Here is a 25,301-nt window from a genome sequence, read left to right as displayed (position 1 = left end):
GGCGGTCTGGGTTGTCCAATGGTCGGATGGGCTGCCTGGCAAGGTGAGGACCTCCCCGCAACCTGTGCCACACAAGCAGCACCGAGACCCACTCTCTGGCTGGTAGACGTTTGGAGGGATCCTCTTCCGACCGAGGCTGAATCAGATGAGCCCGGATGTCCTTCACAGCTCTGATAGCCCATTTGCCATTGAGTCATAGGACAATCACCCAATCTTCCATTTTGCTTGGGGGTGTAGACCTAGACTTTGATAACAGATGGGAAAACAGACTTTGAAACTTAAAGCCCAAGAATTAGCTATTTTTATCTGGTGGTTTTGTATAATCCTAGGGTTTAAAAAGTGTCTTGAAAAAAAGTTGTTAGTAGACTCCATTTTTCTCACTGTGGCTGTGGTGGTAAGGAAATATCTTTGTAATTAATGTGTTATTACAAAAACATGAGGAGCCAGCACTATAAATTTACTGGGGTGAATCAGGACCACAAGGGCACATGGATATATTAAAGCCACACCAGGTAAACCAGGCCCAAGAATTCATCAGATATACCAGACTAAGAAAGGGTGTAACACCCTCTCCTGAACCCTATAAAGTGATGGACACCTAATGCTGCTGCCCAAGTCCAGCTCCAGTGGGGTTTAGGTCCCCAAGAGGAGATGTAGAGTTGGTGAGGGGAGGAGACCGACGTGATCTGAGGGTGAATCAGGATGGCTGCCTGTTTGTTGAAAAAAGACGACACCTTTCATACTCTATAATTGCACAAAGGAGTAAATGGGAATGGGAGGAAGGGGGCTTGTGAGGTGAGGGGAGGTTGGATCAGGGTTGAGGAGGCTAACACTGACCTTGACAAATTAATAGGCACCATAGTCATGTGTTAATGGAAGGGCCATGGTTCCTCTTGCCGAAAATAAGAAATACTCCCTTTTTAGAAAGCAGGAACTTCCTTCAAGCCCCTAAAGGAAGGGGGAATTTTGTTTAAATGCCTGGCCTTGGGAAAAGGACTTTCTGGGGGTATCAGACACCTCATCACAGAACATTGCCGTTTTTTTTTTTTTCAATATGGCTTAGTTTATCCAAACAGCTAAAGCTTAAAATGAGCAAAGATGAAGCTAGACAAACAGAACTGTGAACCTGAGTAAACCTTAGGAATTTAGAAATCTTGATTAACAAATATACCTTATCGAGCACATGCTACTTATCTAAGTTTTCTAGCAGCTTGGTGTTCTCTTGTGTGGGAGTTGTCAGAGTCATCACACTATATGGTTCCACGGTAGTGGGGATTTTTTTTTTCAACAACTATTTTGTTTAAAGAGGCTGCCATTGAAAACATCCTCATCCTCCACTGAAGCCCACACAAAATCTCCCAAAGGAAAAGGCATTAGGGAACTCCCATAACCCATAGTGAGAGTCGTTAGAAACGAAAATAAAAGGGTGCCGGAGAACTGTGGTCTGCAATGCTGAAATGCTGGGACTTTGTCAAGCAGCTCATGTGCTCCATGCCATGTGGTCCACGCCACACTGCCAAACGGAGTGACCCCACACCAACCTGTCTTTTGATTTCCGGTATGTGTGTCGAGGACCAACAAGCAGAGGACCCCTGGCTGTCCCTGAGGTCCAGCACAGCCAGTCCCTGATGTTGTCCTACTCAACTGTGTGCTCATCCATCTTTTCACTCATCTAGACCGGGACCTGAACCCATTTCCTGCTCTCAGACCACTGGTTTGTCCTTTGACCTCACAGCTGGGCTCTACAGCTTCCCTCTTAAAGCCCGACGCCAGCGGCTCCAGGAGCGCTTCCTTTCAGGCGCTGATCTGGTACAGTATCTTAGCCATACCGACTCTCAGCGTGCTTTTCAAACCCTTTCAGTTCTGCCTCAGACTCTTTAACTTGTGCTCATTCCATAGACCACATATATGTGGACAGAGCTAGAGAGACATTTACTATGTGCTGTGTGATATGAGGTTACATTGGTAAAGAACACTGGAATAAAAGACTCTATTCGCCTTGATCAGATTACCAGAACAGGCAGGATTACAGGAGAGATTGTTGTCACCAAAACACTGAATCTTGTGGTGTTATTGTTATTCTAGCACCGTTGGAACATACAAACATGTTATTCTATGTTTCTGCCATGGCATGCTCATGACCAGTGTCCTGTAAATTTAACCTCAATAAATTCTTTCAGATCTTCCTCCTGGGGTAGGGGGTGGTGAGCAAAGGTTTCCTGTTGCCAGAAGACCTAAAATATTGACTGGAAACTCTTTTTTTTTTCAAGACAGAGTTTTTCTGTGTAGCTTTGGAGCCTGTCCCGGAACTCACTCTGTAGCCCAGGCTGGCCTCGAACTCACAAAGATCCACCTGCCTCTGCCTCCCGAGTGCTGAGATTAAAGGCGTGTGCCACCACTGCCTGGAGACTGGAAATTCTTTAAACAAACAAACAAACAAAACAGGGAGTCTTGAAACGTCAGGGGAACAGGAAGGTGAAGGGTAGTAAACACCACAGACTTCCTTTCTCCTCTTGAATCTTCTAACTTATATTAGAAGGTAGAAAGGTGAAGATTCTAACACTGTGAGAATATTGTAACAGTTTTCCAGATGCTCGTAGGCAATCTTTCTCCTTCCTTCCAGGTGGTAAAATGATAACTCCAGTGAAGGCTGTTAGGTGACTATGGTGACCTAGGTGAGAACTGTCCCCCAGAGGCTCAGGTATTTGACATCGTGTTTCCCAGTGGGTGGCGCTGTCGCGGAATGTTCATGAGGGGTGGCCTTCCTGAAGGAAGCATGTCACAGGGGCCAGCTTACCCAACTCCCAGTTCACCTTCTGCTTCATGTTTGTGGCTGACCACGTGCTCTGTCAGCTTCCTGTTCCAGCCATCATGTCTCCCCACTGCCATGTCTCTCCCACCGTCATGGTCTTCCTCTCCAGAACTTTGAGCCAGAATAAACTCTTTCTTCCATAAGGTGCTCTTGGTCATAGTGGTTTTTCAGCAGTTGCTGTTGTCATGATGTGTGTCTGTTTGGTTTTATGAGCATAAAACGTACGCCACGGCACCTAGCTCATGCTACAAGATAAACAGAAAAATCAGATGTATTCCTATGTATGAGCAATGGATACAGACGTAAGAGTATCAACAACAAAATACAACTCTCAGCTCCGCAAAAATGAAACACTGAGGTATAAACCTAACAAAATGAGTAAGAATCTTGAACGCTGACAGGTGCATACCAGAACAAAAGAAACCAGTGATCTAAATACATGGGAAGTTGTACCATGTTCATAGATAGGAAGTCATACATGGGAGCTGTGGTGACTGGCAGTTCCTTAAAGAGATGAGTGTGGCGCTATTGTAGGACATAGAAATCAGGCTCTTGGACATTTGTTCCGGAGCAGTGAGTGTACGTGGAGTGCTTATAGCGCTCGATTCCTACTTGTCTTCACACTGAAAGCAGTCCAGATTTCCTTCAGCAGTGAATTCATTTGGCAGTGTGTACATACCCCAGAAAACTGCCCAGCAGTTAGAGCCAACACTTAAGTCAACACGGACAGCTTGCAGGAGTTGGTTTTCTCCTTCCATCAAGGGTTCAAGGAACCAAACTGAGTAGTCAGGATCACAGAGAAGCACTTTTAGTGGCCAAGCCATCGTAGTGATCCCGTTGTAAAACAAAAAGGATAGGAAATAGTGAAACTAGAGTTTTCCTGCCTGGCCCACAGTCAGGACAAATCTCTATCACCTGCCAGTCCCACAGCCACTCAGACCCAACCAGTAAACACAGAGACTTATATTGCTTACAAACTATATGGCTGTGGCAGGCTTCTTGCTAACTGTTCTTATATCTTAAATTAATCCATTTCCATAAATCTATACCTTGCCATGTGGCTCATGGCTTACCGGCATCTTCACATGCTGCTTGTCATGGTGGCAGCTGGCAGTGTCTCCCTCCGTCTTCCTGTTCTCTCAGTTCTTCTCTCTGTTAGTCCCGCCTATACTTCCTTCCTGGCCACTGGCCAATCAGTGTTTTATTTATTGACCAATCAGAGCAATTTAACATACAGACCATCCCACAGCAAAATGGTTGGGATCTAGGACTACGCAAAAAGTTCTCAGACTTGACACAACACAGACAACCGAAGAGAAGGGAAGGTGACCTGATGACGATTTTTGTCACACTTGGAGACCTCACAGCACCTCCCATTGTGTGCCAACCAGCTGTTGACAGCTCTAACCACTAGATGACTCTCCAGAGAGCCTGCTTCGTGGTAAAGTTAACGTTGAAAATTAAATGCTGTCTGATTTTATAGACTGGCCTTCAGATGGCAAAATTATGCGGTAGATTATGGTCGGTAGGGATCAAGGAGGTGGAAAGGAAATAGTAGATGGCAACATGAATGTGTCTGGGTGTTATCCAGGTATGTGACAGTTTTCAGATACAGTACAGTTTTTGTAAGAAGTTACTGCTGGGGGAGGGCAGGTGAAGGGTCCAGGAGCTCTGTGTCACAACTGCACATGAATCTACAATGATCTCAGAAAGACACTGATTTTTAAGTGTCCTATAGTAAAATATGTACCATCAAATGCAACTCTGGGAAGGACCTGGAGCATGGGAGCAGAGGAGAGAGATGCATTCCCCAGTTTCCTGCTGCGGATTTTGGCGACAGCTCTCCCCCCAACATCTGTGGGCAGCTGGAAGCCTTACTTAAACGAGGCAGCGTGAAGAAAATTTGGCTCACACGGGCTCATTTTCCTTCAGCGTCTTGAGATGTTGTATCTACCTTAACGATATTTTACCACCAGGCTACACTCTTCCTCTAATCTGACTCTCCATTTCCTAAGAACTTAGGATGCATGTTACAGAGGCACAGGTTTAAAGAGACTTCTGTGTTTCTCACATCCTGGCTTTTCTAAAACTCAGTAGCTCATTTCACACAGTTTCCCCAGATTTCTTTTCCGACACTGTTAAAGCCAGGGCAGACCAGCTGCCAAGCTGTGCCACGCAGTCTCCAGTGGGCACCATTGGAACCCCACCTGGGCTTCTGTCTGTTGTCTCTTCTCCTGTGGACGAGTTGGGAAGAACTCTTGTTTTACAGACCATGTAAACTTTCCTTTTTCTCTCTAGGTTTATGTCTTCCTTTTACATTTCCTCAACCCGCCCTTCTGCCTGTCACCTATTTCCTCCGTGGGACTTGCCCAGAGACTCCTTCTGTCTCCACACTGGAAATGTACCCCTGCTCATTAATTTTTGTGTCTTGCCATGAGAAGAAGACAATGCAAAGACAGATTTTAACATCAGACTGCACGTCTCTCTTTTTAAAGCTCGGTAGAACTGGATGGTCTGTGACAAGGGCCCTGTCAATGGAGCCCCCAGGGGCTTTTGTTTCATTAGCTTTTGCAATGTGAGGAAACGTGGCAGGAATTACAGGAACTCGTATTTGCAAGTGCACAGCGAGAGGCTGTTTCTGAATAGGGATGAAATTCTGAACTCAGAGTTGAGGTGAGACCTCTGTGGAGTCTCCCTCGGCTGCACTCTCTGGCACACTCCCTGAGACTCCCTGGGGCTCAGCTTCCACCCACTCCCTTCCCACGTCCATTAGTTTGGGTGTGCACTGGGGCAGTCTGGGGCAATTCTAACCTCTTACTTTCCTAGTGAGTTAGCTATTTCTCCTGCGAAGGCAATATGAAGGCCTAGACTTGACTTGACAGACTCCATCTTAGCGAAGGGCCACCATCTTAGACCACCTGGTGACCGGGGGCTGTGCTCAGTTCCAGGAAGAACCTCAGGAATGTGCCATGACAACTCAAACTGATACCCTAGAAGCAGCCAATTAAAAAACTGGGCAGTAAAGTTTAACAAGATCCGGATGCTCCTGCAGACATCCTGTTGGTTGTTTACGGCCCCTGCAGACATCCAGATATCCTGTCAGCAGGTTATGGTTCCGCACCAAAAGTCTAACCCAATAGTTTCAAATGTGGTTTTGTGCCAAAAGTCTAGACCTATAGTTCAAAAAAATCACTTTGCCCCATATCACTTTTACCCAATCCCCAAAATCACCAAGGCATGTAATTGCTGGCTTGTGCGTTTTGTTTGTTGTTGTTGTTGTTTTTCCTTTAAAAACCCTCCTACCCTGAGCCAGGACCAACATTGCATTTCCCTCCATCCACTGGGCAGTGTCGAGGTTCAAACCTGACAATAAAAAGACCCTTGTGTGCCTGCATCAGAAACCGGGCTTCTTGGTAGTTTCCGGGGGTTTCAAGACACAGGTACAACACTCCCAGGCTGAGAGAGCCCTGAAGAGGCACCCAAGAGATCTGAGCTTGCTCCCACAATTCAGGTCCTCTGGAAGAGTAGCGTCTCTCTGCCCCACAAAGAGCTTGTTTTAAAAACTAAGCTTCTGTGTAGTCGGAAGGTTTCTCTAGTCCCTCCTGACCCACAGTCCCACAGCCACTTATAAAATAATTACTCATAGGCTTATATTAATTACTAATTGCACGGCACATGGCAGGCTTCTTGCTAGCTAGCTCTTATAACTTAAATTAACCCTTTTCTATTAATCTATGTTTTGCCATGTGTTCCATGGCTTACTTACTTACTTACTTACTTACATGCTGGCATGTTGTTCCTTGGGCAGCAAGCTGGTGTCTCCCTAGATGCTGCCTTTCTCTTTCCTGTCTCTCTCCTTTCCCTCCTGCTTCTAAGCTGCCTTGCCATAGGCCAAAGCAGTTTATTTATTAACCAATCAGAGCAACACATATTCACAGCATACAGAAAGACATCCCACAGCACTTCTGGAATCCTGGTGATGCTTGGTCTCCTATACAAGCGCTAGGCAGAAGGTCAAAATTCTAGTCTGCCTTCAAGCCTTCCTCTCTCTCTCTACCTGCCTCTCTCTGTGTTACCGTGTGGTCACATTCATCATCCCCAACACATTCTTTCTCCTTTTTTTCCTTCCCACTCTCCTTCTCGTTAAGGGTGTATGTTTTCATGTAAGTTCATACCATTATTGCACCAGTGACCACCTCTAGCCAGGCAGGTTGGTATAGTAGCTCACAGGTTCACAGCTTCATAAGACTGTTGGTGGCTTTTCTCCTCCAGCAGCCTACATATAAAACAGAACATGTAGTGTTTGTCTCTCTAGGTCTGGATTATCTCTTTTATATTTTTCCCATTCTATTCATTTTCCTGCAAAGTTCATTACTTCAGTTTTCTTTAAGGCCAGACAGAATTTCACTGTGCAAATGTATCGCATTTCCATTACCCCATTCATCACTTGATTGATCCTATTTCCTGGCTTTTGTGAGTAGAGCAGCAATGAACATGAATGTTCTCTGTAGAGAGATATAAAGTGTCTCTGTAGGAGGACATAAAGTCCATGGGGATATATGCCCAGGAGTAGTGTGGCTGGGCTGTATTGCATACCCACTTTTCTCTTTTTAAGGAAACTTCACACTAATTATTGTAGTGACTGTACCAGTTTGCACTCCCACAACAGTGTCCAAGGAGTCTCCTTTCCCCTTATCTTCACCGGAACTTGTGGTTACTTGTTTTCTTGACAAAGGCCATTCTTACTATAGTTTGAACTGTCCATCAGCCCAACATTTCATCTCTGCTTCCTGCCCAGCCTACTCCATTGATTCAGTTGCTGTCTCTCACAGCCACACCACTAGTTTCTGTAAAAGCAGTGTTCTTCCATGATTTCCTCAGTGGCCCCCTGGAGCTGAGGGCATCTTACTCACCTATGTCTGACTGTGATGTCTGACTGTGGTAAGACAGGTTCTCTCTCTCTCTCTCTCTCTCTCTCTCTCTCTCTCTCTCCCCCTCTCTCTCTCTCTCTCTCCCCCTCTCCCTCTCCCTCTCCCTCTCCCTCCCTCTCTTTCTTTCTTTCCTTCTTTTTTCTTTTTACCATTTTTTAAAAATTATTTCTTTGTTATTTGCCTTGATGCATCAAAGTGATGATTTTCAGTAAAGCTTAACATTTGTGTGGAGGGAGAAGTTGCTGCCTCCCAAGTCAGCCAGTGCCCAACAGGAATCCTTCATTTCTGCATGGAATTGTGGAGATCCATGGTGTTCAGGAGTGGGATACTAGGGAGCTCAAGGGCTGGGAATCTAGTGACTGTAGCCTAAATCCAGCAGGATCCTAACTCACGATGTGACCTTGGGCCAACTAGGTTACTTTCTGAGCTTATTTTGCTATGTATTTGTTTTGTAAAGTGGATAAGCTGCTGGTTCCTGGGTTTTTAGGGTATAGTCACTTCTAGGGTATAGGATGGAGGCAGATTCTAGAGACTCAGAATCTGACGGAGGGAGAAGAGGGAAAGTTTGGTGCTGACAGCATGGGAAGGCTGTGGTTGGCCTCTTCACTGGGAGAAGGGATGTGTGGCGCCTGCCAAGAAGAGCATCAGACCATGATCATTATCAGGAGGAAGGCAGAGAACAAGGTGACCTGGACTCCTAGGCAAGGTGAGCCCACCTCTCTGGTCAAAATTAAAGATATAATAAATATTCAAATAAAATATTGATGAACCACATGATCCGTGATGCACAATGATGCATAGTAAATATTGACACGTGAAATCACCAACATGGTCCATGGTCCAGAGTGAACCAGCTTTCCTCTTCAGCTTCCATTGTGACAACACTTGAGGCATGCTGAGAAACCCAGCAAATGTCTCTCAAGATCAGCACAACTGAGCCGAGACATCACAAACACTCTCAGTGTCTTGGGGATGATTATACAAGGTGTGACAGAAAAATGCTTCCTGTAACCTGTCCCGGCACTGTCCTGCATTATCTTTCAATACATTTTAAACTTATTATAAATAAGAGGTTTATTTTAAAGACATTCTACCTACAACACTCTTTCTGAACTGATTAGGGAGCCTGAACTTGGCAGTTTCTATTTCCCAGACTTACATAGAGATTTGAGTGTTGGGTTGAGAATATAAAGTCAGATTTCCACCCAGATACTAGCCTAACCACGACAGGAAGAAAATGAGGGGAAATTCTTTTAATATTGGGATATTTTAATGTTTTAGCATTTTAATTCCCATATTCTCACCTCTTTGCTCTTCCAGTAAATTCAACCCGAGGAGCTCTAAGAAAAACAAACATTTATAAGAAAGCGTGAGCCCACAGATGAGTGAAAACAGCACACGGCTGGCAGAGTATGAGGAAAGCTCGACTCTTCAGGGTCTGCCTGAAACTGCAGACGTGTACTGAAAGAAATTGTGTTTCCTTCTGAAGGAGCCCTCTCACACAGTATGTGATTTCCCGACGGATGATGCCCAGACACCTCCACATTGTTCATGGAGGAGTCTACTTCCATGTCGTGCAATCAACCTATAGATGAAGCATGTTTGAAGAAGAGAGCGTGCGGAGATCTAAAGGTGACAGGAAATAGTAAATGAGGAGAGAGAGAGATTAAAGACTTCTAATATTAATGTGACAGAGGGAAGATGTTTCTATACCTTTCTCTGCTAAGTAATCACTCAAAGTAATAAAAAGAATAAGAAATACTGTGCTAGGGAGATGGCTCAGCGGTTAAGAGCACTGGCAGCTCTTCCAGAGGTCCTGAGTTCAATTCCCAGCACCCACATGGTGGCTCACAACCATCTGTAATGAGATCTGGTGCCATCTTCTGGCCTGCAGGGATACATGCAAGCATAACACTGTATACACAATAAATAAATCTATAAATCTATAAATAAATAAATAAGAAATACACACTCCCACTTTGACACCTATTGGTAGGAAACGCCTTCGATGCTAAGTCACAGTATGAAGATGGTAATGCAATGATGAATGACAAAATGGACCAGAGAGGCCCACAGGGAAGTGAGCAGGGCCTGAGGTTGAAAGCTGGTAAAAAAAAAAAAGAATTGCAGTTACAATCCCAGCTCCACTCTCCTTCCTCATGGCTGCAATGAGGAAAAACCAGAACTTTACAAGTTCTGAGCTCAGGAGAACCAGGTCCAGTGGAGGACATCAGGAAGAAGAAAGGATTGCTGCAAACTGGCATGCTGAGGGTTAACAGGATTGCTGCAAACTGGCATGCTGAGGGTTAACAGGATTGCTGCAAACTGGCATGCTGAGGGTCAACAGCCACCCTCCCTCCTCCCCACCACCTCTTCTTGCTATAGAACACCAGCAATGACCTAGCTGAAGAATCTTCAGGCCAAAGAATAGAGGACTTTTTTCTAGAAACATAGAATCACTCCAGAAGAAAGACCCACAGATATCTGGAGAGTCCCCATCAAAGTCCTGAGTTCTGCTTTTCAGCAAAACCCACTCTTTGATGAGCCGTGGGCAAGCATGCAGCCCACCCGAGGCTATCCTGAATTCAAGATCCTCCCACAAGAAAGCGAAGAGGGAGAGAAAACAGCCTAGAAGAAAGGAACTCAGAAGAACCAAAGACAATTAACAATGAGCTGGGGCTGTAGTAGTCTTGAGAGTGCTTAGCTAACGTGCGGGAGGCCTCTTTCATACCCCTACACTGACCTGGTGCATGGCTATGTGAACACTTGGGAGGCAGAAGCAGGAGGATAAGAAGTTAAAGTCATCCTAGGTCATGCAGTGAGTTTGAGGCTAGCCTGAGCTACGTTAGTCCCTGTCTCAAACAGCAACAATAACAAAAATTTGGAGAGGGACTTGCTTGCTGCCAGCCTACCTCCTGGTTATGAGACCCTGTCTCAGGGGAATAAGGTGGAGATCGACAGAGCTCTGACCTTCATGTGTGCGTGTTGGGGGGCGGGGGGCAGGGAGTGCGCACACCCACACCCTACATACACACACGCCCTACCCCTCACACAAACCATATACAGACACACCACACATCCCACCTACACACACAACCCACAGACACCCCATACACACTTCCATCCTTCCCTCCCCCATCGCTTCTTCCAGTTAGATCACAGGCCCTCGAACTGCCTTCCTTCTCCCCAAATCGGGCCATGCCCTGTGCCGCTCTTCCTCTGACAGAAAGTTCTAGAGAAAACACTCCTGTGCTGTGGCCTTGCAGCTCCTCCCCTTGCAGGAGCTACCTAGGGTCGCTGCATCTGTGCCCCTGAGCAATTAGGTCAGGCCAGGCTAGGTCACGTGGTGTGAAGCTTGCTCACCCCCTTGAAAACCTTCTGGGTTTGAAGAGAAGGCTCCGTTTATGGCCCTCTCTCCTGGTACACTGAGAACTGGAGGTTCTGTCTCCCGCTTCAGGTCCCCACCACACTGTACATGGTGTTTATCTCCCCCATCAGGGCCCTATCTCCTAACAGAGGGTGACCCTGTGTCAGCTGTTCAAGCCACCTCCCTCCCTCCTGACCTCCCTCCCCTTTATACTGCCATGTCCTGCAATATCGATTTTTTTCATATTGTATATCATGGGTATACAAATGATACCAATCTGGATATCAATTCTGCTCCCGTTGTTATTGTATAAACAGCCTTCCTATCTCTGGACTTTCCATAACAGAACATAAAACTCTTCCTCTCTGGTGTTTCCCATCACTCTTTTGAATGTAAACTTAAAAAAAAAAAATTCTTGTATTTGGAGTCAACCTTAAAATAAAAAAAAAAAAATCAAGGAAATCTAGAAAGTTGGGGGAGAGTTAGATGTACAACAGGAGGGGGCAAACATAGGAGGTGGGGTGTCTGCGCAGTGAGGGCGAGTGGGAAAAGTTTATTAAAGAAATACTAGAAGAAAACTTGCTGAAATCAAGGCCGTGTCTTCAGATTGAAAGGGTGGATAGGTTGTCCCCTTCGATGACTAGAACACGTGTGCATCACAAAGCCCTTCACTGTGAAACTTCAAAACCTCTAGCTAGAAAGAGAACTTTCTAAAAGCTGCTAAAGAAAGAAAGAGAACACAGGATGCTGTGTAAGAATTATCATTCCTTTCAGACATTTTTTCTTCCTCTTCTGGTCTCCTAAAGGTTGACTCTGAGTTCACCCCTTAATTCCTCCAATTACCATTCCTATTGCCGATATAGGAAGTCTCACATATTCCAAACAGTCTCTTCTTCTCCAACGTCTATTTTTCTCTTTTGAAACAGTCTCTCTAGATGGCCCAGGCTGGTCAGGGACTCATGATGTTGTACCCCAGGCTGGTTTTGAATTTTTGCTCCTCCTGCTTCACCCTCTCAAATGCTGGAATTGCAGGCATGCACCATCATACTTGGACTCTCTTCACCATTTCTAGACCTGCCCATTCCAGGCTGAGTAGATATGGACCTGGTGTAAGCCTCCCCATGAGCCCTCTCTTCGGTAATCACCTGCCCTGAGCAGGGGTCCAGTGTGGATCTCTGCACAGGCCCACAGCCTAGCTGACCTCTGTTCCCAGGCTGTCTGCAGAAACTGGTTCCCACTGGCTCCTGCTGCACTCAGATGACAGCAGTTTCTAGGGTCCTTCTGCTCCTTGGGTCTCAACCCCTAGAGGTCCTAGGAGGTGAGGTTATCAGTCAGGCAGCAATTGCCACAAAGCATACAAAACCTTCGAAAATCACAAACACCGTCATGAGCATTCTCTGTGCTGAGTTCCAGGTGGAAGAGCCATCCATACATCTGTACTATCCAGTTCGGACAATAGAGCAAATTGACAGCAAATTCCAGAAACAGCTTTGAGCCTGCGCAGCTCTGAAGCAGGCTGGCAAGACTCTATACAATGTATCAAAGTGGAAAACCACTTCTTCCTACGCGTTCTCTCGCCTCTCCCTGATTTCCCTTGTGCTGCAAGGATGGTGATTGTGCTATGCTCTTCTTTGGATCCCATTAGGCTCATACTTCCGGTTCCTCCTCTAGCCCATGCTTCTGTGTCCTTATAGATTAGAGACGCCAGAAAATATGCCATTGTTCACCTTTTGATGCATAACAAATCACTCCCGCAATTAGTAGCTTAAGATAACAACTGGTTTTTTTTTAGCTTGTGTCTCAGCTTCAGCAAGCTCTCCTGGGGGCTGGTCACTCAGCGACTGCCTCTTTCCAAAGGTAGAAGACAAGACGCTACAGGAGACTCTCGAAGCTCGGGCTTGAATTTGTTCCTTGGCACTTTGACCAGCTACTACTGATCAATGCACACTGAAAGGCTGCTCCAGACTCACGGGGCCCCTACCTGCTAAGGGGGAAATGTAAAAGTTTATTATGGTTGTTTTTTACAATGCACTGGATTTCAATGGAGAAAAACAAGGAAGGGAGGAGGAAGAAGGAAACCTTTGCTATTATTTATGCTATCCTGTTTTGTTAGAATTTGAAAACTCTTGTGTAGAGCGTATTACTTCAACCATAGTATTAAAGCAGAATTCAAGTATGTCTTGTACTTTAGTTAAACATAACAATAACCTAATCCATTTACATTTTAAAGAGCCTGTGGTTTTGAGTCAAAACACCCAGTCTGGGGTGAGTTGTTGGGGACAAATGGTGGCAGATTTTACATGGAAACCTCCAGCATGGAGGGTGGCCCAGTGTCTGCTGTGAATGCTGACTCTGAATCCCAGTGAGAAGGGATGGGGGTGTGGAGGAAAGGACAACAGTCTCAAAACCGGTTCTAGCAGCTCTAGTTTACACAGTGTTTGGCGTGGCAACCTGGACGTTAACCGGCCAGAGAAGAGACTTAATTCCCACAGCCCTGCAGTGTGGACTGGTCCATGAAATAACAGTACGCCCCTTACTTCAAAAGCAGCTGGAATGATGATGACCTTGGGCAGAACCAGCTCGCTTCTTTCACTCTAGCCCCACAAGCAGACACACTAATTGAGAAACTGTGCATCTTTGCAAACACCAGGCTTGCTCTCATCCATGTCAGGAAGCACCCAAAGGGGCTGTTTGTTTTGTTCACTCAGCTCTTGGAACACAAATCAGCAAGAGGCAGAGAGTGGTCTCTTGACTAGCTTGGTATACCCCACACTCACTCTTATCTGGTACGCTCACCAGTCCTTCCCGGCTCCCCAGATTGAACACTGATAACTCGAAAACAATAAACCATGCCACAAACATTCTTGCAAAATCATCCTTGGCTGATTTTCCATCCGGAATGTGCTTTCCTAAGTCCTGCTTGTGAAACATTTGTAAGAATAGTCTGGCTGTTCATTTAACGGTCATTAGAAGCCGTCCTGGACCTTCCCAGGAAGGTCAAAGAGTAGCCTGCAGTTGGCCGCCTAATTGAACTGAACAAAGGAAATTGCTTTCATCATTTTTACTTTGCTCCTCTTAATTGAACTGAATGTCAACTTTCCACTCGATGTTCTCCAGCAAACACTCACGCTGTTAATGCAACCAGATCCAATCAACCTGCAGCTGTCTACACTGTACCCTGGGACTGCATACACTTTGGATACATATTTATTCTGTGGATTTCATTTCCATGTTAATTAGAATGCAAGTTCCTGGAATTTCCTTTCTGAGTATAATAATCTTACAGTCAGTCTGATGGAAATGGCTATGTGCTGTTTACTTTGTGAAAGATGATGTGCCTGGCTCTGGTGATCACTGGATATGGATTTGCTAGATGAAAATTGCACTCCCATTTTTTTTCTAATAGAATAATAAAGATATGTTCATTTATCAAGGGTTTTCAAACTCTATTATCTTGCTTCAATGCTTTGAGGAAGGCACAAAGCATAACAAAAGTTATTGGGCATCCAACATCATGACGTGCATTTGACTCCTTCCTCCTACACCTTCTGCTCACTACCCATGTAGTCTTCTTAAAAATAGCTATTTTTATTACAGAGTTTTTACACGCAAAATACCAAGGTGTGTGGAGACAGCTTAGTGGTAGAACACTTCTGTAGCATGCTTAAGACTCTGTGTTCAGCCAGTGCTAGTGGCACACACTTTTAATCTCAGTACCTGGGAGGCAGAGGCAGGCGAATCTCTGAGTTCAAGGTCAGCCTGGTCTACAGAGTGAGTGTCAGGACAGCCAGGGCCACGCAGAGAAACCTTGTCTCAAAAAAGCAAAACAAACAAACAACAAAAGACCCCGTGTTCAATCCCCAATACCACAAACAACAATCAGTGCATAGAATCTGAAAATTATCATTACTGCTAACATTTTGATGGGTCTTCCATACACACATTCAAAGAATAGATCCTTAAAAAAGATTTTACCTTTATCTATGTGCATGTGGGTGTGTCTGTATGTATGTGTGTAGAAGTGCACATGAGTGTGATACCCACAGAGGCCAGAAGGGGGCATCAGATCCCCTGGAGCTGGAGTCACAGGCCACCTGGTAGAGGTGCTGGAAACTGAACTTAAGTTCTCCAGAAAAGCAGTGATTGCTCTTAACAACTAAACCATCTCTCCAGCCCCAAGAATAGATTTTTATGAGATATATTTACTCTGGGAAGATAAATTTGGTATCAATGCCCAGATGCTTTTAAAAACACACTTCTGATCAAACAAGAAATTATTAAATAATACAATAAGGCAAATTATTTAAGTAAGATCCCATATCTAGTAAGAACTTATTACACGCCATTTACTATCCTCTCTTTGGGATGAAGGAGAAGGGCACACAAATAAATTGGTTGCATCCTTTGTCAAGGTTTATAGAGGATTTACAAAAGGCAAACCATTATTATATTAAGGAATAAACTCTATTACCAGTAACATAACATTCGACTGAGCTCCATATATGAGATACTGTACCTTTTATCCCTCAGAACGCTCTTTGGGGTAGGAGTACTCCTCTGGCCAGTTTACAGAAGAGACACTGGGTTAGTTGGTGTTAGCAGCAGGATTTGGGTCCAGCAGCCTGCTATCAGCCAGGTTCTCCATGGCTTTACTCTCCACTTTGACACTGCCAGGCCCTCCACACACTCGGCCACATCTTTGTTCTCAGGTAACAAAGAGTACCCACTCTCTAGAGATCAGAGCATACTTTCCTTAAAGAAGAAACTTGACGAAATCTGAAAGCGGGAGATGTTTTTAAAATTATGTTTGTGGTCTTATGTTTGGCTACACATAACAGAAAATCCAATTATAGCAGCTTTAAAATCCAGAGATTTGGGGACTGGAGAAATGGACCAGAGGCTAAGAGTACTTACTGCTCTTCCAGGTTTGGTTCCTAGCACCCATGTCAAGCACCTGTAACTTCAGCTCCAAGGGTTCCTTATCCTCTTCTGGCATCTGGCATCCACAGGTACCACTCAAATGTGGAAAACACCACACACACACACACACACACACACACACACACACACACACACACAAGAATAATCTAAAACATATACACAATGGTCCGATTTTTAAATTGGACATACCAAGAAGACAGAATATCCAGAGATGGTCTAATGACTCTGTGATTGTATCAGGGTTGGATGCCTGAGACCCACATGATGGAAAGAGAGAACTGGAATGCTGTCTTTTGACCTTTACATTCTCTCTCTCTCTCTCTCTCTCTCTCTCTCTCTCTCTCTCTCTCACACACACACACACACACACATACACACACACACACACTAAGTCAATACTATGATTTTTAAATTTTAAAAATTTTATTGCGTGTGTAGGTATCTTGCCTGCATGTATGATTGTGTACTGTGTGTGTGTGTGTGTGTGTGTGTATGTGTGTGTGTGTGTGTGGTACCTGTAGAGACCAGAAGAGTGCATCAGATTCCCTGGAACTGGAGTTCCAGATGGTTGTGAGAGACTATGTGTGTGCTGCCTGGGAATCAAACCCAGGTCCTCTGCTATAACAAACAGCAAGTGCTCTTAACTGCTGAGCTATCTCTCCAAATCTCTCTCTCTCTCTCTCTCTCTCTCTCTCTCTCTCTCTCTCTCTCTCTCAAGAGCTGACTATATAGCTTAAGTTTCCAGAATTAATTTCCATGCAAGTTACCCTATTTCTTTTTCCTTTATTTATTTTTTTTTTTTTAATTTTTTTGAGACAGGGCTTCTCTACATAGCTTTTAGAGCCTATCCTGGAACTCACTCTGTAGACCAGGCTGGCTTTGAACTCACAGAGATCCACCTGTCTCTGCCTCCTGAGTGCTGGAATCAAAGGCATGCACCACCACCACCCAGCACAAATTACCCTATTTCTAAAGGAGAAAGTAAGAAAAAATTATGCTAAATCAAATGTACAAACAGGATTTCTTTTTTAACTAAAGTAATTGCATGCTTAGAATTTAAACCAACGAAATGTTTGTTTTCGATTTCCTCCTGGAGAGGACATCACTGTCACTAAGGTTGTTGGGGCGGGGGAGCACCAGAGGACAAGCAGAGTGAGTTTTGGTCAGTTTATCGCTGTTGGTGTCCTGGGCAGGGAAGAGTGAGAGGTCTGCTGAGGAGGCGTCCGGGGATGGCCATGTCTCTAGTGATGTCATTTGAGCAGAGACCTGAAGAGAAGAGAGATCAGAGGAGTCAGGGCCATGCCACTAGCTGGGATGAGGATGCTCCAGCAAGGGTAAGGGTCAGAACTGGGCAGCTGCAATGTGGTTGGTGTGTTCCCGGAACTTCCAGGATACCACTTGACCTGAGCAGGAGGACTGGAGGAAGTAGGTACATTCTGGTTAGAATTAATAAGTCAGGGGCTGCTGTGGAATAGTCTTTCTGTACACTGTGAATATGTATTATTCTCGTTGGTTAATAAAAAGCTGACAGGCTGGTAGCCCGGCAAGAAGGTGGGACAGCCAGACACAGAGGATTCTGGGAAGAAGAACAGCAGAGTCTGAGGAGACGCCAGCCAGCCACTGAAGAAGCAAGACATATAGAAAATGAGGTATTTATGTTCAAGCTATCTGTGTATTATTTCTCCTGCAGTTGTATATAAAATGTTTTTACATTAAAAAAACAGGACAAATACTATAGAATTGTATTACTATAGAATATACAAATTTATAGAGACAGAAAGATTAGACGTTATCTCAAGATGAAGAAGAAAGGAATATAGAGCAATGATTTCCTAAGTACAGAATCTCTGTTTTGTATGATGGAAAAGTTCCACAAATGGACAGCAGTATCAGGACATAATATCATGAATGTAATAAATCAATACAATTAATGTAATTAATTAATATCATAAATATAATTATTGAATGAATACTGCAAATGTAATCAATGGATACCACAAATGTAATTAATATCATGACTGTAATTAACGAATACCATGAGTGGAGTTTTTAATTAATTAATTTAATTAATAATCAATAAATTATTAATTTAAAAAAAGAAAATGAGGTAACAAGCCATGAGCCATGTGGCAAAGCATAGATGAGAAATATGGGCTAATTTAAATGTAAGAGGTTGCTAGTAACAAGCCTGAGCTATCAGCTGAGCATTTATAATATTTAGCCTCTGTGTTGGTTATTTGGAAACTGTTGGGTGGGAGAGAAATATCCTCCTACAAGGGACTAGGGCAGGAAAACATGGATTTGGGGGTCCTGTGCTCCTGTTTCTATCATGTTTGTTCATGCCAATGTTTACAGGGTCCAGCCTGGAGCCACTGCACTGCCTGTCAGGTTGGAAACCCTCGTTTGCTCCTAACATTTCCCACTTACTAGAAACTGTGAAACAGCTTTGCTAGTGTGGGGAACGAAGGGCTGTCGTGTTTGTTGCATTTAAATGCGCTGACGTTTACGAAAGTATACCGTAGTCCACAGACAGCCGCAAGAGATCTGTTGCTGTCGCTATAGCAGGAGAAGGAAGCTTCCCTCTGTCCCCATAGATTCTCAGGTCGGCCTAAGAAGTGAACTGATATCAGACAATGGGTAGGGCACACCACTTCATCCTTTGTGTGCAGGTGGGTGTCTGCAGAAAGAAAGTGAGCACCCCAAAGTGTGAGGGCCAAAAGCTTTTTACATGAGGAATAAACTAGGGGGGTGTGACAGGGCCCTGGGGCTTGGGCTGCAAATTGTGGGGCATCGAGCAGGAAAAACGTGGGGGTCCAAGGGACACTGGATCATAGGGGTTACTTTAGGGAGCTTCGTGCACCTGTCTACTTTGCTGTGGTGGCCCCTGGCTTTGCTTTCTAGGCTCTGATGAGGGAGGGCATTTTTTTTTCCTCAAGGAAAACTTCATGGCCTGATTCTAGGACCATGGTTCTCAACCTTCCTAATGCTGTAAGCTCCTCACATTGCGGTGACCCCCAACCATAAAATTATTCTTGTTGCTACTTCATAACTGCAATTTTGCTACTGTTTTGATTGTAATGTAAACATCTGATACCCAGGATCTCTGATAGTTGACCCTAGAGAGGTCGTGACCCACAGGTTGAGAACCACTGTTCTAGGCGAAAGACAAGGGTAATCAGCCCTTCCTTTTGTCTGTTACTACCCCAGTGGCTTCAGCTGAAATACTCACTGTGTCCATATTTTGTCACAGCTTCTCTGAGCCCCTTCACTCCTCGGGGAGGCTGGTGTTGAATCGCTCAAGAGCTGAGGCAGCAGAGACAGGCTGGGGCAGGGCTCTCGGTCGCTCCCTGTGGGTGTTGAGATTTCCATGTTGCCTTTCCTGATAGAGGACTTGGTGAAGGCAGCAGACAGGAGTGTGCCCGTCCGTGTGACAGGTGGTACAGCACCACCCACGGGGAGAACAGCAACCGAGCTAAACAGTGTAAGATCACCTTCATTTGCAAATCCGATGAGTGAAATTACAGGGTTCACCCCTGAGAGACAGAGAAGCCAGGCTCTGGATCACCATTTCCGTACTCACCGTTAGTGGCTGGAGAACAGCCCCATACAATGACGATGTTAAACATTTGGGTGCCACAAGCAAACTCATGTCAAGGGAGCTGAAACTAAACATTGGCCTCGAGCCAAGTGGGGACAGCTCAGTGCTCACCAAAGCTCAATGCTCGCCATAACGCTGCCCTGACATCATCTGTTGAAACTACCAAGAAAGGTCTTTGGGGGAAATCGAAGGAAAACATGAGCTGTCCTTCCGGTCTTTTCATCTTTTATAGGTCAGAAGAATGTCCTCTCTCTCTGTGAGTCAAGTCAGAAAGAAGAAACACGTAAGTCAGAAACTGGCCCAGGAGAAATGTCACCTGCCCCTAATATTTCCACAGATGTTGATTTCTGAGTCATGGACAGTCCAGGCATGTTAGTTATAAGCCTATGTTTCTTTCTTTCTTTCTTTCTTTCTTTCTTTCTTTCTTTCTTTCTTTCTTTCTTTCTTTCTTTCTTTCTTTCTTTCCTTCCTTCCTTCCTTCCTTCCTTCCTTCCTTCCTTCCTTCCTTCCTTCTTTCTTTCTTTCTTTCTTTCTTTTTTTAACCTGGAGACTTGGGGCAGGTTAACTAAGATTCCCAAGTTTCTGCTTGCTCCCTTAGCGTGGTGACAGAGAATGGCCGGCAGGCTGTGCCGAGTGTTCACTGAGATCGCAGCAAGCACAGCAGCGTGTGGACAAGTGCTGGGCTTGTATTGCTCTTGGGAGGAAGCGATACAAATGAGTCTTATTTTAAAAAGCATATGAATCGGGGAAGAGAGTAGGCCTTCAGAATCATTCTGAGGGGTCTGGGGAGACGGCTCAGAGGCTCAGAGTACTGACTGCTCTTGTAGAGGACCTGAGTACAGTGGTCAGGTCTGGCAACTCACAACCACCTGGAACTTCAGCTCCAGGGCATTCATGGGCACCTGGACACATGTGCACATACACATAAATAAATACATTTTAAAAATACCGTCATTGGATCTCAATGACTTACCCTGCATGAATCTGCTAGAGGATTTGGTGTACATGAACTCTGTCTTCTTAGTGGGCGCGTTCCCTGGAAACATTAGGAATAGAGAAGAACGTGAATGGTTCTAGATCTTGGATTCAAAACTATGGATGCCAAAATATGTGATCCCCCCCACCCCAAATTAAAAGGAAACCTGTATTTCTTTTTTTTTTTTTTTTCTTCTTCGAGACAGGGTTTCTCTGCGTAGCTTTGCACCTTTCCTGGAGCTCACTTGGTAGCCCAGGCTGGCCTCGAACTCAGAGATCCGCCTGGCTCTGCCTCCCGAGTGCTGGGATTAAAGGCGTGCGCCACCACTGCCCGGCTTCCACCCTGAATGCACCCGATCTCGTCTGATCTCAGAAGCTAAGCAGGGTCAGGCCTGGTTAGTACCTGGATGGGAAACCTGTATTTCTATATGCAGGAAAAAAAGGGAACTTCAAAATAATGAAATAAAGGTATTTTCAGGTGAAAGAAAACCAAAACCATATTGCTAGTGAACCCCCTATGAAACACAGAAAGAGGGTGGTGGTGGCACACGCCTTTAATCCCAGCACTCAGGAGGCAGAGCCAGGCGGATCTCTGTGAGTTCGAGGCCAGCCTGGGCTACCAAGTGAGTTCTAGGAAAAGGCGCAAAGCTACACAGAGAAACCCTGTCTCGAAAAACCTAAATAAATAAATAAATAAATAAATAAATAAATAAATAAATATAACAGAAGAACAAAACAAAACCCTCAGGTCATCAAAGCTGAAGAGTGATAAAAAGGCAAATATCTTGGGAAATATTTATTCTTGAACTCTTTTTTTAAATGTTTGGTGATTGAACTAGACATAGTGACACATGCCTCAGGAGACTTTAGGAACACTGTAAGTTCCAAGGTAGCCTAGGCCACACCATAGCAAGACCCTGTCTCAAGACAGAAAGAAGTTGTGTAAGTGAAAGTAAAGATTATTATATGACAGGTTTTTTGAACGTACATAGGTGTAATACGTAAGATAGACAGTAATATAAAGGAGATGGTAAAAGGAGCTATAGGGTGATAAGATTGCTATATCTCACATTGATCAACATTGAATTAAATACTCTGGCATATTAATAGTTTGTATGTACGCTCTCAAGGAAGCACTTGAGTACAGAGTAATGAAGGGTGAAAAAAACAAAAAATATAATATGTCAATTTAAATGGGTTATAGTGGTATGGCTTAACGGTAAAGACTGTCTGGCACATAGGAGGCTGTGAAATCAGTTACCATCACTATCAAAAAAGAAAAAAATTAAAATGGAATGCTGCACAATGTTCAAATGCTCCAAGAGAATGTGGGGAGAGGGGGGTACAGAGACCAGAAAAGAAAACGAGAGAATAAAGAGGAAATAATGTTGAAATAGTAATATTAAACCAAACTCATTAAACAAGAAGCTAAGGTTTTCTTTTGCTATAGAAGGCCAAATAATAAATCTAGGCTTTGAAGCCACACATGCTGCCACAGCCACTGAATTCCTCCATTGAAGAACTAAGAAACAGGTGTCCTGTGCTCCCACAGAAGTTCATTCACAGAAACAGACCTGGGCCAGGCAAGGCCCACAACCATCACCAGGTGCTTAGTCTAAACCCAACTGAAAGGCAAAGGCTGTTGGGCCAGATGACCAACCACAAACTATGTGCTATCTAAAAGTTGACTTCAAAGGTAATGTTACATGTAAGGGAGGCAAAAATACAAAGAAAGTGTTTAGAAAAAGAAATGAGTGGGAACCAGCCATGGTGGCACACCCCAATACTGGGGAGATGGAAGCAGGAAGGTCAGGAGTCAAGGGCAGCCTGGGTTACATCACAGGACCCTATCTTAAAAATGAAACAGCAATAACAAATAGCTGAAGGGCTATATAAATATCAAACAAAGCAAACTTCAGAGGGAAAAAATGGGTATTTAACAACAACAATGATAATATCAATTTACAAAGAAGACCTACTATTAAACATTTATTAACCCAATAACAGAGTTTCAAAATGTGTAAAACAAAAATTGATGGAACAGGACAAGTATGTAAAGAGTAAAATCATAGTTAGAGGCAAACTCTTCTTCCATACTGAGGAACACATTTCAAATGTAGATAACCAAACAATACTGTCAACCAAATAGATTGACTTGACATTTATAAAGACTCTACTCATCAACAAATCTTGCTGAATTTAGAAGAATTCAACAATATAAACTAAGAATAATATACCATAACCAAGTATATTCATCCCAGAAATACAAAATCTGTCCCTGTTCAAAACTACAACCTCTCCAATACATATAGTACAAGATAACTATACTCTAGATAATAAAATAAATTTTAACAGCTTTTAGAAAATTGAAATATTAAAAAGTATATTTTCTAGGTATGATGGAATAACAGTAGAAATAATTAACAAAACAAGAAAATCCTCCAACTACTCAGAAATTAAACAAAAATTCCTTTCAGTAAACTATAGGTTGAAGAGAAAATCTTGAGGAAAGCTAGAAAAATATTTTAAACTACAGAAAATTTAAAATGTCTCTTAAACCCAGAAAGACAGTTATGGTATGTACTCACTCATTGGTGGATTCTAGATATAAAATGAACAATCAGACCACAACCCATAGAACCATAGAGGCTATATATATATAGCATGGAGGTCCGTAGGACGACTGTGGCATATAATAAATTTCAGTTTTACTCAATTATTGAAAAAAAAATAGCCAAATGAATGGAAACACATGAACTATGAACCAAAGACTGAGGGGCTCCCTGCTGGATCAGGCCCTCTGAATAGGAGAGACAGTTGATTGGCTTGATCAGTTTGGGAGGCATTTAGGCAGTGGGACCAAGTCCTGTGCTCATTCCATGAGTTGGCTGTTTGAAACCAGGAACTTATGCAGGGACACTTGGCTCAGTCTGGGAGGAAGGGACTGGACCTCCCTGGACTGAGTCTACCAAGTCGATCACAGTCCTCGGAGGAGGACTTGTCCTGGAGGAGATGGGAATGGAGGGTGGGCTGGGGGTAAGGGGAGGGCGTGGGAGGGGGGAGAATAGGGGAACCCATGGCTGATATGTAGAACTGAATGGTACTGTAAAATAAAAAATATATATCACCAAAAAAAAAAAAAAAAAAAAAAAAAAAAAAAAAAAAAATGTCTCTTAAAACTATGAGGAACTAAACTGTAAAATCTACTTAAAAGGAAACATTGTAGAATACAGGTACCACAATCTAAACTGTAAAATCTATTTGAAAGGAAACAGTGTAGAATACAGGTACCACAGGTCTAGGGGTGGAATCAAGACAGGAAGTACTCCACTCACAAAGAAAAAAAGGTTTCACCTCATAACCCAAACTTCTCACTAAGAAACAAACAGGTCAAAGTGGGCAAAAGGCAAACAATGGTTATATTTGGATCTAAAGCCTACTTACTCCTAAAAAGGGTTTTGTCAGGGGTCTGGCCTCCCCAGGACGCTATTTGGAGAGGTGCTGGGAACTCTAACCAACTTGAGCAAACAGACCACTGGAGGGGCCAGGAAGGGTTGGGGCACTCCTTCCTCTGCCTTTATTTTATTCTGGGTCTCCACAGATTGGATGTCTGTCCACCTTGCAGAGGACAGACCATCCTGCGGAGTCCACATATTCAAACCCTAACTCACCAGGGAACATCTTCACAGACAGAGCAAGAAGCAGTGTTTAACCTGGGCATCCTGTGGGCTTCTTAAGTGATACAGGCAATTTATCATCCAATCGGCCAAATAGGGTTCATGCCCGGAGTGAAAGCTGGTTCGGTGTTAAAGTCAGTCAGTAAATCCACCATCTCAACAGGCAGGGATGACGAACGCTCCTTGTCGATGTGACTGGAGTTGGAATCACCATGGAAACATACTCCTGAGTGTGTCTATGAGGGTGTTTCCGGGAAGGTTTAATGCAGGAGGGAAAACCCACCCTGAACGTGGATGACAAGAACTGGTGGGCAGGGGGCTGCCGAATAAAAAGCAAAGTGAGGCGAGCACCAGCATTCCATTCCCCTCTCTGCTTCCTGGCTGCACACAGTGTGAGCAGCCGCTTCAGACTCCGGACACGGTGTCTTTGCAGGCAAACGGAGCCAAAAGAACCCATTTTGTCACAGCATTGGAAACAAAAGGAGAGTAGTCTCAGACCGCTCCTAGGTCTTAGCTTTTTCATCTGTGCTATGAAAGACAGGTTAGCAAGCGGTCCTTCCTGTCTGTCAGTCCACTGCCCGGTACTATAAGGAGATGCTTGAAATAACTGACTCTTCACGAGGAAGCAAATTAAAATAGGGGTTCCGGTCTGTGGTTGATTGTTCTCATTGCTTCATTCTTCTGGCGAGGCAGAAGATCTTACTCCACCGTGGCAGAAATTCATGATGGAACAAAGCCTCTAGCATCGTAAGCCAAGGAGGAAAGGGTCAGAATCTCATAATTCCCTTCTGATCTTGGTAATCTAAGGGCCTCCCATGGGGTACGATCCTTTGATCCTTTAAATGCCATGTCCCCTGAGGGACCAAACCTTTAATACATGTCGTCACCCCAGCCCAGCCCAGCCCCTAAAACGTAGCGGGGGGGGGGGGGGGGGGGGCGGGGAGCTCTGGGTTGGCCTGCAGCAGACAGTCTGAGCGCCATCAGCTAGCTAACTCTTCAA

General features: G+C 44.3%; 1 long non-coding RNA gene across 1 annotated transcript; it reads right to left on the bottom strand.

The window, feature by feature from the left end:
• Positions 1–11,632: 11,632 nt before the first annotated feature.
• On the bottom strand, positions 11,633–24,673 carry LOC121824463 (uncharacterized). The gene is made up of 6 exons (XR_013046577.1): positions 24,338–24,673; positions 20,623–20,685; positions 19,761–19,903; positions 19,281–19,398; positions 15,627–15,886; positions 11,633–13,091 (listed from the first exon to the last, which is right to left on the bottom strand). It is a non-coding gene; the product is annotated as an uncharacterized LOC121824463 (long non-coding RNA).
• Between the last annotated feature and the right edge of the window lie 628 nt (positions 24,674–25,301).

This window comes from Peromyscus maniculatus, chromosome 20 (genome assembly GCF_049852395.1).
Source record: "Peromyscus maniculatus bairdii isolate BWxNUB_F1_BW_parent chromosome 20, HU_Pman_BW_mat_3.1, whole genome shotgun sequence".
Lineage (NCBI taxonomy): Eukaryota > Metazoa > Chordata > Mammalia > Rodentia > Cricetidae > Peromyscus > Peromyscus maniculatus.
The sequence above is the reverse complement of the archived record's forward strand: the minus strand, read 5'-3'. Positions and strand labels throughout refer to the sequence as shown.